The following is an 18776-nucleotide window of genomic DNA, read 5'->3' as shown; positions in this document are numbered from 1 at the left end:
GTCTCCCTCTACAGGATGTGGGGATGTAGCTCAGTGGTAGAGCGCATGCTTAGCATGTATGAGGCCCCGGGTTCAATCCCCGGCATCTCCAGCTTTTCGCCATGCTAATCTTGCCTTTTGACAGATAGCTAGGCTGGCATCATGAGTAAGGAAGTGAGATGTCATGCAGCTGGTGCCAGAACCCCACTTTCTTTGCCTTGCAAAACCTTTTGAAATGGGGCTATCTCATTTCCCGTGTTTATAGAAAAAAATAATCTTGCTTCCATAAGAAACCAAAGTGGTGATTTATCTTGGCATTCTTAGTATAGAAAACGGGCACAGCTGTCTTGGTCATTTATTTGAATTCTTCCTCTAAACCAGAGACTCTTACCAGAAGGTTTAAGAAAAACAAAATGTTTTCTTCATCCTAATCCCTTCTGAATGGTCCATTAATCTACTGGTTTTGCTTTTCCAGTTCCTTTCACAGAAGCATTAAAAATGCATGTTCTTCATGCTCCGTACGGAGTAATGACTCTCCTAACTTTCTGTCCTTTCCTTCATGTTCCCATGCTGTCATCCTTTTGCCAGAAATGCTTCCAAAGGGCTGTGGATTCCTCGGCCCCATGCCCTTTCAGGAAAACTCCTTTCTGTAGGATTTCTAATTCTAGGTCCCCTGCTTTCCTTCACGCCAGCACAGCACATTCAGGTAGGTAAGCAGTCCCCCTTTATGGTGATAAGATGTAGCTGAGAATGCACTCTAGGAAGTGGCAATTTGTAGAGCAAGCTGCAGGTCATATTCATGATTTTCAAGATTAGACTGCAGTACTCCCAGCCCACTCCCGCCGCAACCATTATTGAAAGAAAGATGAATGCAGCATGGAAAGCTGTACTGCCCAATCCTCCGATAGCTCAGTTGGGAGAGCGGAGGACTGTAGTGGAGAAACAGAAATCCTTAGGTCGCTGGTTCAAATCCGGCTCGGAGGAGTTTCCCCTTTTTTGTTTTCCATAGCTGCTTTCTCTCTTGTTAAAACATTATGTGCCCCTCTGATTGAGAAACATTTCCCTAGCTCCAAATAAATGCTAGGACAGAAGGGTAGACTTCTTCTGCTTTCCAATGAAATTGACCACATAGTCATTTCTGAGGGATGTTGGAAGAGAAATAAACAAGGACCTGCAGATCAGAATTCATTCCAAAGCCTTGACTAAATATATGAAGGCACTTGGAAGACTTCCAGTTTCATTGTACCAAGGTAGATGTTTCGGCAGCCGAACCAGCTAAAACTCACCTACAATGAGTGGCCATGGATATGAAAGAGGGAATCTACAAAGACACCAACTCCTTAAAACTGAGCAAGATGCAATGTGGAGGAATAGTTTACAGATTTGGAGAAAATCTGAGATGTTTCTCTTGACAAAAGAAACACTGCAATGCCCTCTCAGAGGATCGAACTCAGGACCTTCAGATTATGAGACTGACACGCTGCCTACTGCGCTAAGAAGGCTGCTTGAAACCGCTAACAAATGCGTCTACACACCATGAAGAGGGAAGGTAGCAAAAATGCTGTTCTCATGTTGGAATATCAATACACTTCGGTTGCCTCGCTGGATTAAAATCGTCTGCAGTTATAATGGTCAGAAGACTGCTCTTTCCCAGTGCTTAAACCCACACCCCATACATTTAGCCATGCAAAAGAAATCAGGGCATACCATTCACCTCTCTAAGAAAGATCGTGCCATTTTTTCCTCCTCATAACTGAGAATGAAATGGACTAAAACCCAGAATTAACATGCCGCCCCTAGCCGTAGATGCATCTAGATCTCAACACTTTACATGCTAATGTAACATAGCTGTGTGTCCTGCAAAAAGAGCAGGGGTACCTTAAGTCATCTCACAAGATGTGGAAACAGCACTCAACCATATCCTTCTTTGATGTATCCTGAACCAGTTGCCTTGAATACTCTGGCTTTTTTCGATTGCATCTAGCTGTTGTGTGTGGGGAATTATTCATTCTAGAGTCAACCTTATTCCATAAAAAACGGTGCTAGAAAATCCAGCTGTAAATCATATGGAATTCCACACCTGACGCTTCCCATTCCAGTGTCCTATGTGGTGAATGTACATTCAATAGAATTCCAGGTTTCCATGCGTGGAGCAAGGTCTCCCTCTACAGGATGTGGGGATGTAGCTCAGTGGTAGAGCGCATGCTTAGCATGTATGAGGCCCCGGGTTCAATCCCCGGCATCTCCAGCTTTTCGCCATGCTAATCTTGCCTTTTGACAGATAGCTAGGCTGGCATCATGAGTAAGGAAGTGAGATGTCATGCAGCTGGTGCCAGAACCCCACTTTCTTCGCCTTGCAAAACCTTTTGAAATGGGGCTATCTCATTTCCCGTGTTTATAGAAAAAAATAATCTTGCTTCCATAAGAAACCAAAGTGGTGATTTATCTTGGCATTCTTAGTATAGAAAACGGGCACAGCTGTCTTGGTCATTTATTTGAATTCTTCCTCTAAACCAGAGACTCTTACCAGAAGGTATAAGAAAAACAAAATGTTTTCTTCATCCTAATCCCTTCTGAATGGTCCATTAATCTACTGGTTTTGCTTTTCCAGTTCCTTTCACAGAAGCATTAAAAATGCATGTTCTTCATGCTCCGTACGGAGTAATGACTCTCCTAACTTTCTGTCCTTTCCTTCATGTTCCCATGCTGTCATCCTTTTGCCAGAAATGCTTCCAAAGGGCTGTGGATTCCTCGGCCCCATGCCCTTTCAGGAAAACTCCTTTCTGTAGGATTTCTAATTCTAGGTCCCCTGCTTTCCTTCACGCCAGCACAGCACATTCAGGTAGGTAAGCAGTCCCCCTTTATGGTGATAAGATGTAGCTGAGAATGCACTCTAGGAAGTGGCAATTTGTAGAGCAAGCTGCAGGTCATATTCATGATTTTCAAGATTAGACTGCAGTACTCCCAGCCCACTCCCGCCGCAACCATTATTGAAAGAAAGATGAATGCAGCATGGAAAGCTGTACTGCCCAATCCTCCGATAGCTCAGTTGGGAGAGCGGAGGACTGTAGTGGAGAAACAGAAATCCTTAGGTCGCTGGTTCAAATCCGGCTCGGAGGAGTTTCCCCTTTTTTGTTTTCCATAGCTGCTTTCTCTCTTGTTAAAACATTATGTGCCCCTCTGATTGAGAAACATTTCCCTAGCTCCAAATAAATGCTAGGACAGAAGGGTAGACTTCTTCTGCTTTCCAATGAAATTGACCACATAGTCATTTCTGAGGGATGTTGGAAGAGAAATAAACAAGGACCTGCAGATCAGAATTCATTCCAAAGCCTTGACTAAATATATGAAGGCACTTGGAAGACTTCCAGTTTCATTGTACCAAGGTAGATGTTTCGGCAGCCGAACCAGCTAAAACTCACCTACAATGAGTGGCCATGGATATGAAAGAGGGAATCTACAAAGACACCAACTCCTTAAAACTGAGCAAGATGCAATGTGGAGGAATAGTTTACAGATTTGGAGAAAATCTGAGATGTTTCTCTTGACAAAAGAAACACTGCAATGCCCTCTCAGAGGATCGAACTCAGGACCTTCAGATTATGAGACTGACGCGCTGCCTACTGCGCTAAGAAGGCTGCTTGAAACCGCTAACAAATGCGTCTACACACCATGAAGAGGGAAGGTAGCAAAAATGCTGTTCTCATGTTGGAATATCAATACACTTCGGTTGCCTCGCTGGATTAAAATCGTCTGCAGTTATAATGGTCAGAAGACTGCTCTTTCCCAGTGCTTAAACCCACACCCCATACATTTAGCCATGCAAAAGAAATCAGGGCATACCATTCACCTCTCTAAGAAAGATCGTGCCATTTTTTCCTCCTCATAACTGAGAATGAAATGGACTAAAACCCAGAATTAACATGCCGCCCCTAGCCGTAGATGCATCTAGATCTCAACACTTTACATGCTAATGTAACATAGCTGTGTGTCCTGCAAAAAGAGCAGGGGTACCTTAAGTCATCTCACAAGATGTGGAAACAGCACTCAACCATATCCTTCTTTGATGTATCCTGAACCAGTTGCCTTGAATACTCTGGCTTTTTTCGATTGCATCTAGCTGTTGTGTGTGGGGAATTATTCATTCTAGAGTCAACCTTATTCCATAAAAAACGGTGCTAGAAAATCCAGCTGTAAATCATATGGAATTCCACACCTGACGCTTCCCATTCCAGTGTCCTATGTGGTGAATGTACATTCAATAGAATTCCAGGTTTCCATGCGTGGAGCAAGGTCTCCCTCTACAGGATGTGGGGATGTAGCTCAGTGGTAGAGCGCATGCTTAGCATGTATGAGGCCCCGGGTTCAATCCCCGGCATCTCCAGCTTTTCGCCATGCTAATCTTGCCTTTTGACAGATAGCTAGGCTGGCATCATGAGTAAGGAAGTGAGATGTCATGCAGCTGGTGCCAGAACCCCACTTTCTTTGCCTTGCAAAACCTTTTGAAATGGGGCTATCTCATTTCCCGTGTTTATAGAAAAAAATAATCTTGCTTCCATAAGAAACCAAAGTGGTGATTTATCTTGGCATTCTTAGTATAGAAAACGGGCACAGCTGTCTTGGTCATTTATTTGAATTCTTCCTCTAAACCAGAGACTCTTACCAGAAGGTTTAAGAAAAACAAAATGTTTTCTTCATCCTAATCCCTTCTGAATGGTCCATTAATCTACTGGTTTTGCTTTTCCAGTTCCTTTCACAGAAGCATTAAAAATGCATGTTCTTCATGCTCCGTACGGAGTAATGACTCTCCTAACTTTCTGTCCTTTCCTTCATGTTCCCATGCTGTCATCCTTTTGCCAGAAATGCTTCCAAAGGGCTGTGGATTCCTCGGCCCCATGCCCTTTCAGGAAAACTCCTTTCTGTAGGATTTCTAATTCTAGGTCCCCTGCTTTCCTTCACGCCAGCACAGCACATTCAGGTAGGTAAGCAGTCCCCCTTTATGGTGATAAGATGTAGCTGAGAATGCACTCTAGGAAGTGGCAATTTGTAGAGCAAGCTGCAGGTCATATTCATGATTTTCAAGATTAGACTGCAGTACTCCCAGCCCACTCCCGCCGCAACCATTATTGAAAGAAAGATGAATGCAGCATGGAAAGCTGTACTGCCCAATCCTCCGATAGCTCAGTTGGGAGAGCGGAGGACTGTAGTGGAGAAACAGAAATCCTTAGGTCGCTGGTTCAAATCCGGCTCGGAGGAGTTTCCCCTTTTTTGTTTTCCATAGCTGCTTTCTCTCTTGTTAAAACATTATGTGCCCCTCTGATTGAGAAACATTTCCCTAGCTCCAAATAAATGCTAGGACAGAAGGGTAGACTTCTTCTGCTTTCCAATGAAATTGACCACATAGTCATTTCTGAGGGATGTTGGAAGAGAAATAAACAAGGACCTGCAGATCAGAATTCATTCCAAAGCCTTGACTAAATATATGAAGGCACTTGGAAGACTTCCAGTTTCATTGTACCAAGGTAGATGTTTCGGCAGCCGAACCAGCTAAAACTCACCTACAATGAGTGGCCATGGATATGAAAGAGGGAATCTACAAAGACACCAACTCCTTAAAACTGAGCAAGATGCAATGTGGAGGAATAGTTTACAGATTTGGAGAAAATCTGAGATGTTTCTCTTGACAAAAGAAACACTGCAATGCCCTCTCAGAGGATCGAACTCAGGACCTTCAGATTATGAGACTGACACGCTGCCTACTGCGCTAAGAAGGCTGCTTGAAACCGCTAACAAATGCGTCTACACACCATGAAGAGGGAAGGTAGCAAAAATGCTGTTCTCATGTTGGAATATCAATACACTTCGGTTGCCTCGCTGGATTAAAATCGTCTGCAGTTATAATGGTCAGAAGACTGCTCTTTCCCAGTGCTTAAACCCACACCCCATACATTTAGCCATGCAAAAGAAATCAGGGCATACCATTCACCTCTCTAAGAAAGATCGTGCCATTTTTTCCTCCTCATAACTGAGAATGAAATGGACTAAAACCCAGAATTAACATGCCGCCCCTAGCCGTAGATGCATCTAGATCTCAACACTTTACATGCTAATGTAACATAGCTGTGTGTCCTGCAAAAAGAGCAGGGGTACCTTAAGTCATCTCACAAGATGTGGAAACAGCACTCAACCATATCCTTCTTTGATGTATCCTGAACCAGTTGCCTTGAATACTCTGGCTTTTTTCGATTGCATCTAGCTGTTGTGTGTGGGGAATTATTCATTCTAGAGTCAACCTTATTCCATAAAAAACGGTGCTAGAAAATCCAGCTGTAAATCATATGGAATTCCACACCTGACGCTTCCCATTCCAGTGTCCTATGTGGTGAATGTACATTCAATAGAATTCCAGGTTTCCATGCGTGGAGCAAGGTCTCCCTCTACAGGATGTGGGGATGTAGCTCAGTGGTAGAGCGCATGCTTAGCATGTATGAGGCCCCGGGTTCAATCCCCGGCATCTCCAGCTTTTCGCCATGCTAATCTTGCCTTTTGACAGATAGCTAGGCTGGCATCATGAGTAAGGAAGTGAGATGTCATGCAGCTGGTGCCAGAACCCCACTTTCTTTGCCTTGCAAAACCTTTTGAAATGGGGCTATCTCATTTCCCGTGTTTATAGAAAAAAATAATCTTGCTTCCATAAGAAACCAAAGTGGTGATTTATCTTGGCATTCTTAGTATAGAAAACGGGCACAGCTGTCTTGGTCATTTATTTGAATTCTTCCTCTAAACCAGAGACTCTTACCAGAAGGTTTAAGAAAAACAAAATGTTTTCTTCATCCTAATCCCTTCTGAATGGTCCATTAATCTACTGGTTTTGCTTTTCCAGTTCCTTTCACAGAAGCATTAAAAATGCATGTTCTTCATGCTCCGTACGGAGTAATGACTCTCCTAACTTTCTGTCCTTTCCTTCATGTTCCCATGCTGTCATCCTTTTGCCAGAAATGCTTCCAAAGGGCTGTGGATTCCTCGGCCCCATGCCCTTTCAGGAAAACTCCTTTCTGTAGGATTTCTAATTCTAGGTCCCCTGCTTTCCTTCACGCCAGCACAGCACATTCAGGTAGGTAAGCAGTCCCCCTTTATGGTGATAAGATGTAGCTGAGAATGCACTCTAGGAAGTGGCAATTTGTAGAGCAAGCTGCAGGTCATATTCATGATTTTCAAGATTAGACTGCAGTACTCCCAGCCCACTCCCGCCGCAACCATTATTGAAAGAAAGATGAATGCAGCATGGAAAGCTGTACTGCCCAATCCTCCGATAGCTCAGTTGGGAGAGCGGAGGACTGTAGTGGAGAAACAGAAATCCTTAGGTCGCTGGTTCAAATCCGGCTCGGAGGAGTTTCCCCTTTTTTGTTTTCCATAGCTGCTTTCTCTCTTGTTAAAACATTATGTGCCCCTCTGATTGAGAAACATTTCCCTAGCTCCAAATAAATGCTAGGACAGAAGGGTAGACTTCTTCTGCTTTCCAATGAAATTGACCACATAGTCATTTCTGAGGGATGTTGGAAGAGAAATAAACAAGGACCTGCAGATCAGAATTCATTCCAAAGCCTTGACTAAATATATGAAGGCACTTGGAAGACTTCCAGTTTCATTGTACCAAGGTAGATGTTTCGGCAGCCGAACCAGCTAAAACTCACCTACAATGAGTGGCCATGGATATGAAAGAGGGAATCTACAAAGACACCAACTCCTTAAAACTGAGCAAGATGCAATGTGGAGGAATAGTTTACAGATTTGGAGAAAATCTGAGATGTTTCTCTTGACAAAAGAAACACTGCAATGCCCTCTCAGAGGATCGAACTCAGGACCTTCAGATTATGAGACTGACACGCTGCCTACTGCGCTAAGAAGGCTGCTTGAAACCGCTAACAAATGCGTCTACACACCATGAAGAGGGAAGGTAGCAAAAATGCTGTTCTCATGTTGGAATATCAATACACTTCGGTTGCCTCGCTGGATTAAAATCGTCTGCAGTTATAATGGTCAGAAGACTGCTCTTTCCCAGTGCTTAAACCCACACCCCATACATTTAGCCATGCAAAAGAAATCAGGGCATACCATTCACCTCTCTAAGAAAGATCGTGCCATTTTTTCCTCCTCATAACTGAGAATGAAATGGACTAAAACCCAGAATTAACATGCCGCCCCTAGCCGTAGATGCATCTAGATCTCAACACTTTACATGCTAATGTAACATAGCTGTGTGTCCTGCAAAAAGAGCAGGGGTACCTTAAGTCATCTCACAAGATGTGGAAACAGCACTCAACCATATCCTTCTTTGATGTATCCTGAACCAGTTGCCTTGAATACTCTGGCTTTTTTCGATTGCATCTAGCTGTTGTGTGTGGGGAATTATTCATTCTAGAGTCAACCTTATTCCATAAAAAACGGTGCTAGAAAATCCAGCTGTAAATCATATGGAATTCCACACCTGACGCTTCCCATTCCAGTGTCCTATGTGGTGAATGTACATTCAATAGAATTCCAGGTTTCCATGCGTGGAGCAAGGTCTCCCTCTACAGGATGTGGGGATGTAGCTCAGTGGTAGAGCGCATGCTTAGCATGTATGAGGCCCCGGGTTCAATCCCCGGCATCTCCAGCTTTTCGCCATGCTAATCTTGCCTTTTGACAGATAGCTAGGCTGGCATCATGAGTAAGGAAGTGAGATGTCATGCAGCTGGTGCCAGAACCCCACTTTCTTTGCCTTGCAAAACCTTTTGAAATGGGGCCATCTCATTTCCCGTGTTTATAGAAAAAAATAATCTTGCTTCCATAAGAAACCAAAGTGGTGATTTATCTTGGCATTCTTAGTATAGAAAACGGGCACAGCTGTCTTGGTCATTTATTTGAATTCTTCCTCTAAACCCGAGACTCTTACCAGAAGGTTTAAGAAAAACTGAATGTTTTCTTCATCCTAATCACTTCTGAATGGTCCATTAATCTACTGGTTTTGCTTTTCCAGTTCCTTTCACAGAAGCATTAAAAATGCATGTTCTTCATGCTCCGTACGGAGTAATGACTCTCCTAACTTTCTGTCCTTTCCTTCATGTTCCCATGCTGTCATCCTTTTGCCAGAAATGCCTCCAAAGGGCTGTGGATTCTTCGGCCCCATGCCCTTTCAGGAAAACTCCTTTCTGTAGGATTTCTAATTCTAGGTCCCCTGCTTTCCTTCACGCCAGCACAGCACATTTAGGTAGGTAAGCAATCCCCCTTTATGGTGATAAGATGTAGCTGAGAATGCACTCTAGGAAGTGGCAATTTGTAGAGCAAGCTGCAGGTCATATTCATGATTTTCAAGATTAGACTGCAGTACTCCCACCCCACTCCCGCCGCAACCATTATTGAAAGAAAGATGAATGCAGCATGGAAAGCTGTACTGCCCAATCCTCCGATAGCTCAGTTGGGAGAGCGGAGGACTGTAGTGGAGAAACAGAAATCCTTAGGTCGCTGGTTCAAATCCAGCTTGGAGGAGTTTCCCCTTTTTTGTTTTCCATAGCTGCTTTACCTCTTGTTAAAACATTATGTGCCCCTCTGATTGAGAAACATTTCCCTAGCTCCAAATAAATGCTAGGACAGAAGGGTAGACTTCTTCTGCTTTCCAATGAAATTGACCACATAGTCATTTCTGAGGGATGTTGGAAGAGAAGTAAACAAGGACCTGCAGATCAGAATTCATTCCAAAGCCTTGACTAAATATATGAAGGCACTTGGAAGACTTCCAGTTTCATTGTACCAAGGTAGATGTTTCGGCAGCCGACCCAGCTAAAACTCACCTACAATGAGAGTGGCCATGGATATGAAAGAGGGAATCTAGAAAGACACCAACTCCTTAAAACTGAGCAAGATGCGATGTGGAGTAATAGCTTACAGATTTGGAGAAAATCTGAGATGTTTCTCTTGACAAAAGAAACACTGCAATGCCCTCTCTGAGGATGGAACTCAGGACCTTCAGATTATGAGACTGACGCGCTGCCTACTGCGCTAAGAAGGCTGCTTGAAACCGCTAACAAATGCGTCTACACACCATGAAGAGGGAAGGTAGCAAAAATGCTGTTCTCATGTTGGAATATCAATACACTTCGGTTGCCTCGCTGGATTAAAATCGTCTGCAGTTATAATGGTCAGAAGACTGCTCTTTCCCAGTGCTTAAACCCACACCCCATACATTTAGCCATGCAAAAGAAATCAGGGCATACCATTCACCTCTCTAAGAAAGATCGTGCCATTTTTTCCTCCTCATAACTGAGAATGAAATGGACTAAAACCCAGAATTAACATGCCGCCCCTAGCCGTAGATGCATCTAGATCTCAACACTTTACATGCTAATGTAACATAGCTGTGTGTCCTGCAAAAAGAGCAGGGGTACCTTAAGTCATCTCACAAGATGTGGAAACAGCACTCAACCATATCCTTCTTTGATGTATCCTGAACCAGTTGCCTTGAATACTCTGGCTTTTTTCGATTGCATCTAGCTGTTGTGTGTGGGGAATTATTCATTCTAGAGTCAACCTTATTCCATAAAAAACGGTGCTAGAAAATCCAGCTGTAAATCATATGGAATTCCACACCTGACGCTTCCCATTCCAGTGTCCTATGTGGTGAATGTACATTCAATAGAATTCCAGGTTTCCATGCGTGGAGCAAGGTCTCCCTCTACAGGATGTGGGGATGTAGCTCAGTGGTAGAGCGCATGCTTAGCATGTATGAGGCCCCGGGTTCAATCCCCGGCATCTCCAGCTTTTCGCCATGCTAATCTTGCCTTTTGACAGATAGCTAGGCTGGCATCATGAGTAAGGAAGTGAGATGTCATGCAGCTGGTGCCAGAACCCCACTTTCTTCGCCTTGCAAAACCTTTTGAAATGGGGCTATCTCATTTCCCGTGTTTATAGAAAAAAATAATCTTGCTTCCATAAGAAACCAAAGTGGTGATTTATCTTGGCATTCTTAGTATAGAAAACGGGCACAGCTGTCTTGGTCATTTATTTGAATTCTTCCTCTAAACCAGAGACTCTTACCAGAAGGTATAAGAAAAACAAAATGTTTTCTTCATCCTAATCCCTTCTGAATGGTCCATTAATCTACTGGTTTTGCTTTTCCAGTTCCTTTCACAGAAGCATTAAAAATGCATGTTCTTCATGCTCCGTACGGAGTAATGACTCTCCTAACTTTCTGTCCTTTCCTTCATGTTCCCATGCTGTCATCCTTTTGCCAGAAATGCTTCCAAAGGGCTGTGGATTCCTCGGCCCCATGCCCTTTCAGGAAAACTCCTTTCTGTAGGATTTCTAATTCTAGGTCCCCTGCTTTCCTTCACGCCAGCACAGCACATTCAGGTAGGTAAGCAGTCCCCCTTTATGGTGATAAGATGTAGCTGAGAATGCACTCTAGGAAGTGGCAATTTGTAGAGCAAGCTGCAGGTCATATTCATGATTTTCAAGATTAGACTGCAGTACTCCCAGCCCACTCCCGCCGCAACCATTATTGAAAGAAAGATGAATGCAGCATGGAAAGCTGTACTGCCCAATCCTCCGATAGCTCAGTTGGGAGAGCGGAGGACTGTAGTGGAGAAACAGAAATCCTTAGGTCGCTGGTTCAAATCCGGCTCGGAGGAGTTTCCCCTTTTTTGTTTTCCATAGCTGCTTTCTCTCTTGTTAAAACATTATGTGCCCCTCTGATTGAGAAACATTTCCCTAGCTCCAAATAAATGCTAGGACAGAAGGGTAGACTTCTTCTGCTTTCCAATGAAATTGACCACATAGTCATTTCTGAGGGATGTTGGAAGAGAAATAAACAAGGACCTGCAGATCAGAATTCATTCCAAAGCCTTGACTAAATATATGAAGGCACTTGGAAGACTTCCAGTTTCATTGTACCAAGGTAGATGTTTCGGCAGCCGAACCAGCTAAAACTCACCTACAATGAGTGGCCATGGATATGAAAGAGGGAATCTACAAAGACACCAACTCCTTAAAACTGAGCAAGATGCAATGTGGAGGAATAGTTTACAGATTTGGAGAAAATCTGAGATGTTTCTCTTGACAAAAGAAACACTGCAATGCTCTCTCTGAGGATCGAACTCAGGACCTTCAGATTATGAGACTGACGCGCTGCCTACTGCGCTAAGAAGGCTGCTTGAAACCGCTAACAAATGCGTCTACACACCATGAAGAGGGAAGGTAGCAAAAATGCTGTTCTCATGTTGGAATATCAATACACTTCGGTTGCCTCGCTGGATTAAAATCGTCTGCAGTTATAATGGTCAGAAGACTGCTCTTTCCCAGTGCTTAAACCCACACCCCATACATTTAGCCATGCAAAAGAAATCAGGGCATACCATTCACCTCTCTAAGAAAGATCGTGCCATTTTTTCCTCCTCATAACTGAGAATGAAATGGACTAAAACCCAGAATTAACATGCCGCCCCTAGCCGTAGATGCATCTAGATCTCAACACTTTACATGCTAATGTAACATAGCTGTGTGTCCTGCAAAAAGAGCAGGGGTACCTTAAGTCATCTCACAAGATGTGGAAACAGCACTCAACCATATCCTTCTTTGATGTATCCTGAACCAGTTGCCTTGAATACTCTGGCTTTTTTCGATTGCATCTAGCTGTTGTGTGTGGGGAATTATTCATTCTAGAGTCAACCTTATTCCATAAAAAACGGTGCTAGAAAATCCAGCTGTAAATCATATGGAATTCCACACCTGACGCTTCCCATTCCAGTGTCCTATGTGGTGAATGTACATTCAATAGAATTCCAGGTTTCCATGCGTGGAGCAAGGTCTCCCTCTACAGGATGTGGGGATGTAGCTCAGTGGTAGAGCGCATGCTTAGCATGTATGAGGCCCCGGGTTCAATCCCCGGCATCTCCAGCTTTTCGCCATGCTAATCTTGCCTTTTGACAGATAGCTAGGCTGGCATCATGAGTAAGGAAGTGAGATGTCATGCAGCTGGTGCCAGAACCCCACTTTCTTCGCCTTGCAAAACCTTTTGAAATGGGGCTATCTCATTTCCCGTGTTTATAGAAAAAAATAATCTTGCTTCCATAAGAAACCAAAGTGGTGATTTATCTTGGCATTCTTAGTATAGAAAACGGGCACAGCTGTCTTGGTCATTTATTTGAATTCTTCCTCTAAACCAGAGACTCTTACCAGAAGGTTTAAGAAAAACAAAATGTTTTCTTCATCCTAATCCCTTCTGAATGGTCCATTAATCTACTGGTTTTGCTTTTCCAGTTCCTTTCACAGAAGCATTAAAAATGCATGTTCTTCATGCTCCGTACGGAGTAATGACTCTCCTAACTTTCTGTCCTTTCCTTCATGTTCCCATGCTGTCATCCTTTTGCCAGAAATGCTTCCAAAGGGCTGTGGATTCCTCGGCCCCATGCCCTTTCAGGAAAACTCCTTTCTGTAGGATTTCTAATTCTAGGTCCCCTGCTTTCCTTCACGCCAGCACAGCACATTCAGGTAGGTAAGCAGTCCCCCTTTATGGTGATAAGATGTAGCTGAGAATGCACTCTAGGAAGTGGCAATTTGTAGAGCAAGCTGCAGGTCATTTTCATGATTTTCAAGATTAGACTGCAGTACTCCCAGCCCACTCCCGCCGCAAGCATTATTGAAAGAAAGATGAATGCAGCATGGAAAGCTGTACTGCCCAATCCTCCGATAGCTCAGTTGGGAGAGCGGAGGACTGTAGTGGAGAAACAGAAATCCTTAGGTCGCTGGTTCAAATCCGGCTCGGAGGAGTTTCCCCTTTTTTGTTTTCCATAGCTGCTTTCTCTCTTGTTAAAACATCATGTGCCCCTCTGATTGAGAAACATTTCCCTAGCTCCAAATAAATGCTAGGACAGAAGGGTAGACTTCTTCTGCTTTCCAATGAAATTGACCACATAGTCATTTCTGAGGGATGTTGGAAGAGAAATAAACAAGGACCTGCAGATCAGAATTCATTCCAAAGCCTTGACTAAATATATGAAGGCACTTGGAAGACTTCCAGTTTCATTGTACCAAGGTAGATGTTTCGGCAGCCGAACCAGCTAAAACTCACCTACAATGAGTGGCCATGGATATGAAAGAGGGAATCTACAAAGACACCAACTCCTTAAAACTGAGCAAGATGCAATGTGGAGGAATAGTTTACAGATTTGGAGAAAATCTGAGATGTTTCTCTTGACAAAAGAAACACTGCAATGCCCTCTCTGAGGATCGAACTCAGGACCTTCAGATTATGAGACTGACGCGCTGCCTACTGCGCTAAGAAGGCTGCTTGAAACCGCTAACAAATGCGTCTACACACCATGAAGAGGGAAGGTAGCAAAAATGCTGTTCTCATGTTGGAATATCAATACACTTCGGTTGCCTCGCTGGATTAAAATCGTCTGCAGTTATAATGGTCAGAAGACTGCTCTTTCCCAGTGCTTAAACCCACACCCCATACATTTAGCCATGCAAAAGAAATCAGGGCATACCATTCACCTCTCTAAGAAAGATCGTGCCATTTTTTCCTCCTCATAACTGAGAATGAAATGGACTAAAACCCAGAATTAACATGCCGCCCCTAGCCGTAGATGCATCTAGATCTCAACACTTTACATGCTAATGTAACATAGCTGTGTGTCCTGCAAAAAGAGCAGGGGTACCTTAAGTCATCTCACAAGATGTGGAAACAGCACTCAACCATATCCTTCTTTGATGTATCCTGAACCAGTTGCCTTGAATACTCTGGCTTTTTTCGATTGCATCTAGCTGTTGTGTGTGGGGAATTATTCATTCTAGAGTCAACCTTATTCCATAAAAAACGGTGCTAGAAAATCCAGCTGTAAATCATATGGAATTCCACACCTGACGCTTCCCATTCCAGTGTCCTATGTGGTGAATGTACATTCAATAGAATTCCAGGTTTCCATGCGTGGAGCAAGGTCTCCCTCTACAGGATGTGGGGATGTAGCTCAGTGGTAGAGCGCATGCTTAGCATGTATGAGGCCCCCGGTTCAATCCCCGGCATCTCCAGCTTTTCGCCATGCTAATCTTGCCTTTTGACAGATAGCTAGGCTGGCATCATGAGTAAGGAAGTGAGATGTCATGCAGCTGGTGCCAGAACCCCACTTTCTTTGCCTTGCAAAACCTTTTGAAATGGGGCTATCTCATTTCCCGTGTTTATAGAAAAAAATAATCTTGCTTCCATAAGAAACCAAAGTGGTGATTTATCTTGGCATTCTTAGTATAGAAAACGGGCACAGCTGTCTTGGTCATTTATTTGAATTCTTCCTCTAAACCAGAGACTCTTACCAGAAGGTATAAGAAAAACAAAATGTTTTCTTCATCCTAATCCCTTCTGAATGGTCCATTAATCTACTGGTTTTGCTTTTCCAGTTCCTTTCACAGAAGCATTAAAAATGCATGTTCTTCATGCTCCGTACGGAGTAATGACTCTCCTAACTTTCTGTCCTTTCCTTCATGTTCCCATGCTGTCATCCTTTTGCCAGAAATGCTTCCAAAGGGCTGTGGATTCCTCGGCCCCATGCCCTTTCAGGAAAACTCCTTTCTGTAGGATTTCTAATTCTAGGTCCCCTGCTTTCCTTCACGCCAGCACAGCACATTCAGGTAGGTAAGCAGTCCCCCTTTATGGTGATAAGATGTAGCTGAGAATGCACTCTAGGAAGTGGCAATTTGTAGAGCAAGCTGCAGGTCATATTCATGATTTTCAAGATTAGACTGCAGTACTCCCAGCCCACTCCCGCCGCAACCATTATTGAAAGAAAGATGAATGCAGCATGGAAAGCTGTACTGCCCAATCCTCCGATAGCTCAGTTGGGAGAGCGGAGGACTGTAGTGGAGAAACAGAAATCCTTAGGTCGCTGGTTCAAATCCGGCTCGGAGGAGTTTCCCCTTTTTTGTTTTCCATAGCTGCTTTCTCTCTTGTTAAAACATTATGTGCCCCTCTGATTGAGAAACATTTCCCTAGCTCCAAATAAATGCTAGGACAGAAGGGTAGACTTCTTCTGCTTTCCAATGAAATTGACCACATAGTCATTTCTGAGGGATGTTGGAAGAGAAATAAACAAGGACCTGCAGATCAGAATTCATTCCAAAGCCTTGACTAAATATATGAAGGCACTTGGAAGACTTCCAGTTTCATTGTACCAAGGTAGATGTTTCGGCAGCCGAACCAGCTAAAACTCACCTACAATGAGTGGCCATGGATATGAAAGAGGGAATCTACAAAGACACCAACTCCTTAAAACTGAGCAAGATGCAATGTGGAGGAATAGTTTACAGATTTGGAGAAAATCTGAGATGTTTCTCTTGACAAAAGAAACACTGCAATGCCCTCTCAGAGGATCGAACTCAGGACCTTCAGATTATGAGACTGACGCGCTGCCTACTGCGCTAAGAAGGCTGCTTGAAACCGCTAACAAATGCGTCTACACACCATGAAGAGGGAAGGTAGCAAAAATGCTGTTCTCATGTTGGAATATCAATACACTTCGGTTGCCTCGCTGGATTAAAATCGTCTGCAGTTATAATGGTCAGAAGACTGCTCTTTCCCAGTGCTTAAACCCACACCCCATACATTTAGCCATGCAAAAGAAATCAGGGCATACCATTCACCTCTCTAAGAAAGATCGTGCCATTTTTTCCTCCTCATAACTGAGAATGAAATGGACTAAAACCCAGAATTAACATGCCGCCCCTAGCCGTAGATGCATCTAGATCTCAACACTTTACATGCTAATGTAACATAGCTGTGTGTCCTGCAAAAAGAGCAGGGGTACCTTAAGTCATCTCACAAGATGTGGAAACAGCACTCAACCATATCCTTCTTTGATGTATCCTGAACCAGTTGCCTTGAATACTCTGGCTTTTTTCGATTGCATCTAGCTGTTGTGTGTGGGGAATTATTCATTCTAGAGTCAACCTTATTCCATAAAAAACGGTGCTAGAAAATCCAGCTGTAAATCATATGGAATTCCACACCTGACGCTTCCCATTCCAGTGTCCTATGTGGTGAATGTACATTCAATAGAATTCCAGGTTTCCATGCGTGGAGCAAGGTCTCCCTCTACAGGATGTGGGGATGTAGCTCAGTGGTAGAGCGCATGCTTAGCATGTATGAGGCCCCGGGTTCAATCCCCGGCATCTCCAGCTTTTCGCCATGCTAATCTTGCCTTTTGACAGATAGCTAGGCTGGCATCATGAGTAAGGAAGTGAGATGTCATGCAGCTGGTGCCAGAACCCCACTTTCTTTGCCTTGCAAAACCTTTTGAAATGGGGCTATCTCATTTCCCGTGTTTATAGAAAAAAATAATCTTGCTTCCATAAGAAACCAAAGTGGTGATTTATCTTGGCATTCTTAGTATAGAAAACGGGCACAGCTGTCTTGGTCATTTATTTGAATTCTTCCTCTAAACCAGAGACTCTTACCAGAAGGTTTAAGAAAAACAAAATGTTTTCTTCATCCTAATCCCTTCTGAATGGTCCATTAATCTACTGGTTTTGCTTTTCCAGTTCCTTTCACAGAAGCATTAAAAATGCATGTTCTTCATGCTCCGTACGGAGTAATGACTCTCCTAACTTTCTGTCCTTTCCTTCATGTTCCCATGCTGTCATCCTTTTGCCAGAAATGCTTCCAAAGGGCTGTGGATTCCTCGGCCCCATGCCCTTTCAGGAAAACTCCTTTCTGTAGGATTTCTAATTCTAGGTCCCCTGCTTTCCTTCACGCCAGCACAGCACATTCAGGTAGGTAAGCAGTCCCCCTTTATGGTGATAAGATGTAGCTGAGAATGCACTCTAGGAAGTGGCAATTTGTAGAGCAAGCTGCAGGTCATATTCATGATTTTCAAGATTAGACTGCAGTACTCCCAGCCCACTCCCGCCGCAACCATTATTGAAAGAAAGATGAATGCAGCATGGAAAGCTGTACTGCCCAATCCTCCGATAGCTCAGTTGGGAGAGCGGAGGACTGTAGTGGAGAAACAGAAATCCTTAGGTCGCTGGTTCAAATCCGGCTCGGAGGAGTTTCCCCTTTTTTGTTTTCCATAGCTGCTTTCTCTCTTGTTAAAACATTATGTGCCCCTCTGATTGAGAAACATTTCCCTAGCTCCAAATAAATGCTAGGACAGAAGGGTAGACTTCTTCTGCTTTCCAATGAAATTGACCACATAGTCATTTCTGAGGGATGTTGGAAGAGAAATAAACAAGGACCTGCAGATCAGAATTCATTCCAAAGCCTTGACTAAATATATGAAGGCACTTGGAAGACTTCCAGTTTCATTGTACCAAGGTAGATGTTTCGGCAGCCGAACCAGCTAAAACTCACCTACAATGAGTGGCCATGGATATGAAAGAGGGAATCTACAAAGACACCAACTCCTTAAAACTGAGCAAGATGCAATGTGGAGGAATAGTTTACAGATTTGGAGAAAATCTGAGATGTTTCTCTTGACAAAAGAAACACTGCAATGCCCTCTCAGAGGATCGAACTCAGGACCTTCAGATTATGAGACTGACACGCTGCCTACTGCGCTAAGAAGGCTGCTTGAAACCGCTAACAAATGCGTCTACACACCATGAAGAGGGAAGGTAGCAAAAATGCTGTTCTCATGTTGGAATATCAATACACTTCGGTTGCCTCGCTGGATTAAAATCGTCTGCAGTTATAATGGTCAGAAGACTGCTCTTTCCCAGTGCTTAAACCCACACCCCATACATTTAGCCATGCAAAAGAAATCAGGGCATAC

The 18776-nt window shown here is 43.6% G+C and overlaps 12 non-coding genes across 12 annotated transcripts; 8 read left to right on the top strand and 4 right to left on the bottom strand.

Moving 5' to 3' along the window:
- The first annotated feature begins 19 nt into the window (after positions 1 to 19).
- TRNAA-AGC (transfer RNA alanine (anticodon AGC)) lies at positions 20 to 91 on the top strand. The gene has a single exon. It is a non-coding gene; the product is annotated as a tRNA-Ala (tRNA).
- A 2064-nt stretch (positions 92 to 2155) lies between these two features.
- Positions 2156 to 2227, top strand: TRNAA-AGC (transfer RNA alanine (anticodon AGC)). Its single transcript has one exon. It is a non-coding gene; the product is annotated as a tRNA-Ala (tRNA).
- Positions 2228 to 3544: 1317 nt separating this feature from the next.
- On the bottom strand, positions 3545 to 3617 carry TRNAM-CAU (transfer RNA methionine (anticodon CAU)). Its single transcript has one exon. It is a non-coding gene; the product is annotated as a tRNA-Met (tRNA).
- A 674-nt stretch (positions 3618 to 4291) lies between these two features.
- TRNAA-AGC (transfer RNA alanine (anticodon AGC)) lies at positions 4292 to 4363 on the top strand. Its single transcript has one exon. It is a non-coding gene; the product is annotated as a tRNA-Ala (tRNA).
- Positions 4364 to 6427: 2064 nt separating this feature from the next.
- On the top strand, positions 6428 to 6499 carry TRNAA-AGC (transfer RNA alanine (anticodon AGC)). The gene has a single exon. It is a non-coding gene; the product is annotated as a tRNA-Ala (tRNA).
- Positions 6500 to 8563: 2064 nt separating this feature from the next.
- On the top strand, positions 8564 to 8635 carry TRNAA-AGC (transfer RNA alanine (anticodon AGC)). Its single transcript has one exon. It is a non-coding gene; the product is annotated as a tRNA-Ala (tRNA).
- A 2066-nt stretch (positions 8636 to 10701) lies between these two features.
- TRNAA-AGC (transfer RNA alanine (anticodon AGC)) lies at positions 10702 to 10773 on the top strand. The gene has a single exon. It is a non-coding gene; the product is annotated as a tRNA-Ala (tRNA).
- A 1317-nt stretch (positions 10774 to 12090) lies between these two features.
- On the bottom strand, positions 12091 to 12163 carry TRNAM-CAU (transfer RNA methionine (anticodon CAU)). The gene has a single exon. It is a non-coding gene; the product is annotated as a tRNA-Met (tRNA).
- A 674-nt stretch (positions 12164 to 12837) lies between these two features.
- TRNAA-AGC (transfer RNA alanine (anticodon AGC)) lies at positions 12838 to 12909 on the top strand. Its single transcript has one exon. It is a non-coding gene; the product is annotated as a tRNA-Ala (tRNA).
- Positions 12910 to 14226: 1317 nt separating this feature from the next.
- TRNAM-CAU (transfer RNA methionine (anticodon CAU)) lies at positions 14227 to 14299 on the bottom strand. The gene has a single exon. It is a non-coding gene; the product is annotated as a tRNA-Met (tRNA).
- Positions 14300 to 16362: 2063 nt separating this feature from the next.
- On the bottom strand, positions 16363 to 16435 carry TRNAM-CAU (transfer RNA methionine (anticodon CAU)). The gene has a single exon. It is a non-coding gene; the product is annotated as a tRNA-Met (tRNA).
- A 674-nt stretch (positions 16436 to 17109) lies between these two features.
- Positions 17110 to 17181, top strand: TRNAA-AGC (transfer RNA alanine (anticodon AGC)). The gene has a single exon. It is a non-coding gene; the product is annotated as a tRNA-Ala (tRNA).
- The last annotated feature ends 1595 nt before the right edge of the window (positions 17182 to 18776 follow it).

Source organism: Pleurodeles waltl, unplaced genomic scaffold (assembly GCF_031143425.1).
Source record: "Pleurodeles waltl isolate 20211129_DDA unplaced genomic scaffold, aPleWal1.hap1.20221129 scaffold_247, whole genome shotgun sequence".
NCBI lineage: Eukaryota > Metazoa > Chordata > Amphibia > Caudata > Salamandridae > Pleurodeles > Pleurodeles waltl.
Note: the sequence above shows the minus strand (reverse complement) of the source record. Positions and strands in the feature narration are given on the sequence as shown.